This window comes from Hyla sarda, unplaced genomic scaffold (genome assembly GCF_029499605.1).
Source record: "Hyla sarda isolate aHylSar1 unplaced genomic scaffold, aHylSar1.hap1 scaffold_2790, whole genome shotgun sequence".
Lineage (NCBI taxonomy): Eukaryota > Metazoa > Chordata > Amphibia > Anura > Hylidae > Hyla > Hyla sarda.
In genome coordinates this window covers 23,176-30,730 of record NW_026609494.1, presented here as the reverse complement: position 1 = coordinate 30,730, position 7,555 = coordinate 23,176, and the positions used below count along the sequence as shown (strand labels likewise).

The window sequence follows — 7,555 nt, the reverse complement described above, 5'->3', positions numbered from 1 at the left end:
AACCTTCACAGCAGCGACAGCTTTATGAGGAGCATCAGCACTGCTCTGCCTGAGCAGAACCATCACCGCCATAGGTTGTCAAATAACCCGGGTTTAACCCACACAGGTAAGTCCAATGGGGTGCAGGCATGTCCTCTATGCTTACAGCTTCCCGTGGGTGTTGGTTTGATACCGTTTGGGGACAGCCAAGGAGGCATCTGCAGGCAACAAAGGTAGGTGTGTGCTTGTGTGTGTGTTTCCTATGCAGATCCTAAGCCCAGTGTCACATGCAAGTAGGAGGAGTAAGAAGGGTTCCTGGCAAATCCGGGTTATGGATTGCATTTAAAAAGGCCCCGTGGGAGTGCAATGGGCCCCTGTCTTGCTGCTTAGCAATAATGGTATGGGTTTAGGTTCTGCTGTGTGTACTGGTGGTTGACTGCCCCCCAGCCCAGAGTGTGCATGGAAAATTGTCTGGCAGCCTCCCTGACAGCAAGCAGTGATAGTGCCCATGAAGGGGACCTTGTTGGGCCCGCCCCTTTCACGGTTATCGCTTCTCAGTTTAATATCTGATACGTCCCCCTATCTGGGGACCATATATTAAATGGATTTTTGAGAACGGGGGCCGATTTTCGAAGCTTGCTTCCGTCGCCCTATGCATTGACCCGATATGGCAGTATCTTCGGGTACAGTGCACCAGCCCCCTTACAGTTTAATATTGCTACTGCTTGCTGGCTAGCCAGCTAGCCAGCCCTGTGGGGCCTTGCTGCTGCTGCTGCTGCTGCTGCAGCCAAAAAACAAAAGGTGGTGCTGCTGCTGCTTCTGCTGCTTCTGCTTGTGTCTGGCCGCTGTTGGAGCGTCCAGGCACAGGACTTCTGCTGCTGCTGACTAAATGGCCTCCCTTAATTGGATCATTTGAGTAGCCAGCACACCTGTGCAGGTAGGGGCATGACATGATAGGCAGCTGCCTTGATAGCGGGTGGGTGCTGAATGTTCCTAATTGACAAAATAAGATTAATGCTTATGAAGAAATATAAAATCTCATCCCTTCCCCAATATCGCGCCACACCCCCTACCCCTTAATTCCCTGGTTGAACTTGATGGACATATGTCTTTTTTTCGACCGTACTAACTATGTAACTATGTAAACATAACATGGGGGGGGTCTCCTGGCTGGTTCACACAGGTGTGTCATTGCTGTACATTGACCATGCATTGCTTCTGTGGGTATTGCAAAGGGCAAAGACAAATGCTTCCAGCCATCCATTGCACTAATGGATTGGTCATCAGCTGGCTGTCTATGTCCCGCATCAATATAGACCAAAGTACAGAGGGTTAGGCTATGCTATAGTGGCACCTACCTGATGCATCAGAAGGTGCGAGGCCCTTGCTAAATTCTGTGCACAGACTTTGAGATCTATGCTTTAGACTGTAATCTAAACCTGCTCCAACATGGACTGACATTCTGGCCTACTTTCAGCCGATGCGACTTGTCCTGTCGCTGAACAGTCCGCTTTTTATGTATTCAGCACCTATGTATAATGTTGTAAAAAATGCTCTAGAAGCTAAAGTCGCAGAAATGTCCACACATATTTGGCCTGCAACTTTTCTGTGCGACAAATTCAGACAGGAAAAAATCAGTATAAATCCTTAGAAAATTATCCCCCAGTGTCCTCCATCTGCTGGCGGTATTGGAATAAGCATTGCTGCACTGATGGGGTATGCATTAGACGAAAAAAAAGAAGAAAAAGAAGAATAATACGCCCAGAAAAGAGGCGAAAAGGAGAAAAACGTAAAAAAAACGTGAAAAAAAAAGTAAGAGGAAGAGAAGGGAAAAAAAGGTGGAAATGGGTTTAAAAGTGATTTCGGCGGAGAAATATATATATATATATATATATATATATATATATATATATATATATATATATATATACGCGGCACACACACACATATATATAAACGTATTCTCCGTTGAGATATTGCAGCCGCTGCTGTGTCCCAGGCCCCAGGAGCCTTAGCACTGTGCTGTGATGTCACTCAATACCACTGACATCACTAGGTGTAAAACAACATCTCTCCTTTGCTGTGTATGTGGACTATGGAGCTGTTTGGTGATGTCGTCTATTATGGCCTTCATAGAAGCAACAGGAGATTGTTGCATCCATCTAGAACCCTCAGAAACTACAGTGCTATGATGTCCACTCACTTCCCACAGGCCTTGCAGAGTGTAAACAACAACAACCCAGCTTTGTCGTGTATGTAACCATAGGGATTGTGATGTCACCTAGAACCTTCACAGCAGCGACAGCTTTATGAGGAGCATCAGCACTGCTCTGCCTGAGCAGAACCATCACCGCCATAGGTTGTCAAATAACCCGGATTTAACCCACACAGGTAAGTCCAATGGGGTGCAGGCATGTCCTCTATGCTTACAGCTTCCCCGTGGGTGTTGGTTTGATACCGTTTGGGGACAGCCAAGGAGGCATCTGCAGGCAACAAAAGGTAGGTGTGTGCTTGTGTGTGTGTTTCCTATGCAGATCCTAAGCCCAGTGTCACATGCAAGTAGGAGGAGTAAGAAGGGTTCCTGGCAAATCCGGGGTTATGGATTGCATTTTAAAAAGGCCCCGTGGGAGTGCAATGGGGCCCCTGTCTTGCTGCTTAGCAATAATGGTATGGGTTTAGGTTCTGCTGTGTGTACTGGTGGGTTGACTGCCCCCCAGCCCAGAGTGTGCATGGAAAATTGGTCTGGCAGCCTCCCTGACAGCAAGCAGTGATAGTGCCCATGAAGGGGACCTTGTTGGGGCCCGCCCCTTTCACGGTTATCGCTTCTCGGCCTTTTGGCTAAGATCAAGTGTAGTATCTGTTCTTATCAGTTTAATATCTGATACGTCCCCTATCTGGGGGACCATATATTAAATGGATTTTTGAGAACGGGGGGCCGATTTCGAAGCCTTGCTTCCGTCGCCCTATTGCATTGACCCGATATGGCAGTATCTTCGGGTACAGTGCACCAACCCCCTTACAGGGTTAAAAAGAAAGATTCCTACTTTCATTGCTACCTGCTTGCTGGCTAGCCAGCTAGCCAGCCCTGTGGGCCTTGCTGCTGCTGCTGCTGCTGCAGCCAAAAAACAAAAGGGTGGTGCTGCTGCTGCTTCTGCTGCTTCTGCTTGTGTCTGGCCGCTGTTGGAGCGTCCAGGCACAGGGACTTCTGCTGCTGCTGACTAAATGGCCTCCTTAATTGGATTCATTTGAGTAGCCAGCACACCTGTGCAGGTAGGGCCATGACATGATAGGCAGCTGCCTTGATAGCGGGTGGGTGCTGAATGTTCCCTAATTGACAAAATAAGATTAATGCTTATGAAGAAATATAAAATCTCATCCCTTTCCCCAATATCGCGCCACACCCCTACCCCTTAATTCCCTGGTTGAACTTGATGGACATATGTCTTTTTTCGGACCGTACTAACTATGTAACTATGTAACATAACATGGGGGGGTCTCCTGGCTGTTCACACAGGTGTGTCATTGCTGTACATTGACCATGCATTGCTTCTGTGGTATTGCAAAGGCAAAAGACAAATGCTTCCAGCCATCCATTGCACTAATGGATTGGGTCATCAGCTGGCTGTCTATGTCCCCGCATCAATATAGACCAAAGTACAGAGGGTTAGGCTATGCTATAGTGCACCTACCTGATGCATCAGAAGGTGCGAGGCCCTTGCTAAATTCTGTGCACAGACTTTGAGATCTATGCTTTAGACTGTATCTAAACCTGCTCCAACATGGACTGACATTCTGGCCTACTTTCAGCCGATGCGACTTGTCTGTCGCTGAACAGTCGCTTTTTTATGTATTCAGCACCTATGTATAATGTTGTAAAAATGCTCTAGAAGCTAAAGTCGCAGAAATGGTCACACATTATTTGGCCTGCAACTTTCTGTGCGACAAATTCAGACAGGAAAAATCAGTATAAATCCTTAGAAAATTATCCCCCAGTGTCTCCATCTGCTGGCGGTATTGAATAAGCATTGCTGCACTGATGGGGTATGCATTAGACGAAAAAAAAGAAGAAAAAGAAGAATAATACGCCCAGAAAAGAGGCGAAAAGGAGAAAAACGTAAAAAAACGTGAAAAAAAAGTAAGAGGAAGAGAAGGGAAAAAAAGGTGGAAATGGGTTTAAAAGTGATTTCGGCGGAGAAATATATATATATATATATATATATATATATATATATATATATATACGCGCACACACACACATATATATAAACGTATTCTCCGTTGAGATATTGCAGCCGCTGCTGTGTCCAGGCCCAGGAGCCTTAGCACTGTGCTGTGATGTCACTCAATACCACTGACATCACTAGGTGTAAACAACATCTCTCCTTTGCTGTGTATGTGACTATGGAGCTGTTTGGTGATGTCGTCTATTATGGCCTTCATAGAAGCAACAGGAGATTGTTGCATCCATCTAGAACCCTCAGAACTACAGTGCTATGATGTCACTCACTTCCACAGGCCTTGCAGAGTGTAAACAACAACAACCCAGCTTTGTCGTGTATGTAACCATAGGGATTGTGATGTCACCTAGAACCTTCACAGCAGCGACAGCTTTATGAGGAGCATCAGCACTGCTCTGCCTGAGCAGAACCATCACCGCCATAGGTTGTCAAATAACCCGGATTTAACCCACACAGGTAAGTCCAATGGGGTGCAGGCATGTCCTCTATGCTTACAGCTTCCCGTGGGTGTTGGTTTGATACCGTTTGGGGACAGCCAAGGAGGCATCTGCAGGCAACAAAGGTAGGTGTGTGCTTGTGTGTGTGTTTCCTATGCAGATCCTAAGCCCAGTGTCACATGCAAGTAGGAGGAGTAAGAAGGGTTCCTGGCAAATCCGGGTTATGGATTGCATTTAAAAAGGCCCCGTGGGAGTGCAATGGGCCCCTGTCTTGCTGCTTAGCAATAATGGTATGGGTTTAGGTTCTGCTGTGTGTACTGGTGGTTGACTGCCCCCCAGCCCAGAGTGTGCATGGAAAATTGTCTGGCAGCCTCCCTGACAGCAAGCAGTGATAGTGCCCATGAAGGGGACCTTGTTGGGCCCGCCCCTTTCACGGTTATCGCTTCTCGGCCTTTTGGCTAAGATCAAGTGTAGTATCTGTTCTTATCAGTTTAATATCTGATACGTCCCCTATCTGGGGACCATATATTAAATGGATTTTTGAGAACGGGGGCCGATTTCGAAGCTTGCTTCCGTCGCCCTATGCATTGACCCGATATGGCAGTATCTTCGGGTACAGTGCACCACCCCCTTACAGGGTTAAAAAGAAAGATTCCTACTTTCATTGCTACCTGCTTGCTGGCTAGCCAGCTAGCCAGCCCTGTGGGCCTTGCTGCTGCTGCTGCTGCTGCTGCAGCCAAAAAACAAAAGGTGGTGCTGCTGCTGCTTCTGCTGCTTCTGCTTGTGTCTGGCCGCTGTTGGAGCGTCCAGGCACAGGACTTCTGCTGCTGCTGACTAAATGGCCTCCTTAATTGGATCATTTGAGTAGCCAGCACACCTGTGCAGGTAGGGCATGACATGATAGGCAGCTGCCTTGATAGCGGGTGGGTGCTGAATGTTCCTAATTGACAAAATAAGATTAATGCTTATGAAGAAATATAAAATCTCATCCCTTCCCCAATATCGCGCCACACCCCTACCCCTTAATTCCCTGGTTGAACTTGATGGACATATGTCTTTTTTCGACCGTACTAACTATGTAACTATGTAACATAACATGGGGGGGTCTCCTGGCTGTTCACACAGGTGTGTCATTGCTGTACATTGACCATGCATTGCTTCTGTGGTATTGCAAAGGCAAAGACAAATGCTTCCAGCCATCCATTGCACTAATGGATTGGTCATCAGCTGGCTGTCTATGTCCCGCATCAATATAGACCAAAGTACAGAGGGTTAGGCTATGCTATAGTGCACCTACCTGATGCATCAGAAGGTGCGAGGCCCTTGCTAAATTCTGTGCACAGACTTTGAGATCTATGCTTTAGACTGTATCTAAACCTGCTCCAACATGGACTGACATTCTGGCCTACTTTCAGCCGATGCGACTTGTCTGTCGCTGAACAGTCGCTTTTTATGTATTCAGCACCTATGTATAATGTTGTAAAAATGCTCTAGAAGCTAAAGTCGCAGAAATGTCACACATATTTGGCCTGCAACTTTCTGTGCGACAAATTCAGACAGGAAAAATCAGTATAAATCCTTAGAAAATTATCCCCCAGTGTCTCCATCTGCTGGCGGTATTGAATAAGCATTGCTGCACTGATGGGGTATGCATTAGACGAAAAAAAAGAAGAAAAAGAAGAATAATACGCCCAGAAAAGAGGCGAAAAGGAGAAAAACGTAAAAAAACGTGAAAAAAAAGTAAGAGGAAGAGAAGGGAAAAAAAGGTGGAAATGGGTTTAAAAGTGATTTCGGCGGAGAAATATATATATATATATATATATATATATATATATATACGCGCACACACACACATATATATAAACGTATTCTCCGTTGAGATATTGCAGCCGCTGCTGTGTCCAGGCCCAGGAGCCTTAGCACTGTGCTGTGATGTCACTCAATACCACTGACATCACTAGGTGTAAACAACATCTCTCCTTTGCTGTGTATGTGACTATGGAGCTGTTTGGTGATGTCGTCTATTATGGCCTTCATAGAAGCAACAGGAGATTGTTGCATCCATCTAGAACCCTCAGAACTACAGTGCTATGATGTCACTCACTTCCACAGGCCTTGCAGAGTGTAAACAACAACAACCCAGCTTTGTCGTGTATGTAACCATAGGGATTGTGATGTCACCTAGAACCTTCACAGCAGCGACAGCTTTATGAGGAGCATCAGCACTGCTCTGCCTGAGCAGAACCATCACCGCCATAGGTTGTCAAATAACCCGGATTTAACCCACACAGGTAAGTCCAATGGGGTGCAGGCATGTCCTCTATGCTTACAGCTTCCCGTGGGTGTTGGTTTGATACCGTTTGGGGACAGCCAAGGAGGCATCTGCAGGCAACAAAGGTAGGTGTGTGCTTGTGTGTGTGTTTCCTATGCAGATCCTAAGCCCAGTGTCACATGCAAGTAGGAGGAGTAAGAAGGGTTCCTGGCAAATCCGGGTTATGGATTGCATTTAAAAAGGCCCCGTGGGAGTGCAATGGGCCCCTGTCTTGCTGCTTAGCAATAATGGTATGGGTTTAGGTTCTGCTGTGTGTACTGGTGGTTGACTGCCCCCCAGCCCAGAGTGTGCATGGAAAATTGTCTGGCAGCCTCCCTGACAGCAAGCAGTGATAGTGCCCATGAAGGGGACCTTGTTGGGCCCGCCCCTTTCACGGTTATCGCTTCTCGGCCTTTTGGCTAAGATCAAGTGTAGTATCTGTTCTTATCAGTTTAATATCTGATACGTCCCCTATCTGGGGACCATATATTAAATGGATTTTTGAGAACGGGGGCCGATTTCGAAGCTTGCTTCCGTCGCCCTATGCATTGACCCGATATGGCAGTATCTTCGGGTACAGTGCACCACCC

The 7,555-nt window shown here is 46.7% G+C and overlaps 3 non-coding genes and 1 pseudogene across 3 annotated transcripts; all 4 read left to right on the top strand.

The window, feature by feature from the left end:
- The first annotated feature begins 510 nt into the window (after positions 1-510).
- On the top strand, positions 511-678 carry LOC130326050 (U2 spliceosomal RNA; annotated as a pseudogene).
- Positions 679-2,797: 2,119 nt separating this feature from the next.
- Positions 2,798-2,992, top strand: LOC130326049 (U2 spliceosomal RNA). Its single transcript, XR_008870733.1, has one exon. It is a non-coding gene; the product is annotated as a U2 spliceosomal RNA (small nuclear RNA).
- A 2,100-nt stretch (positions 2,993-5,092) lies between these two features.
- Positions 5,093-5,283, top strand: LOC130326047 (U2 spliceosomal RNA). The gene has a single exon (XR_008870731.1). It is a non-coding gene; the product is annotated as a U2 spliceosomal RNA (small nuclear RNA).
- A 2,081-nt stretch (positions 5,284-7,364) lies between these two features.
- LOC130326046 (U2 spliceosomal RNA) lies at positions 7,365-7,555 on the top strand. Its single transcript, XR_008870730.1, has one exon. It is a non-coding gene; the product is annotated as a U2 spliceosomal RNA (small nuclear RNA).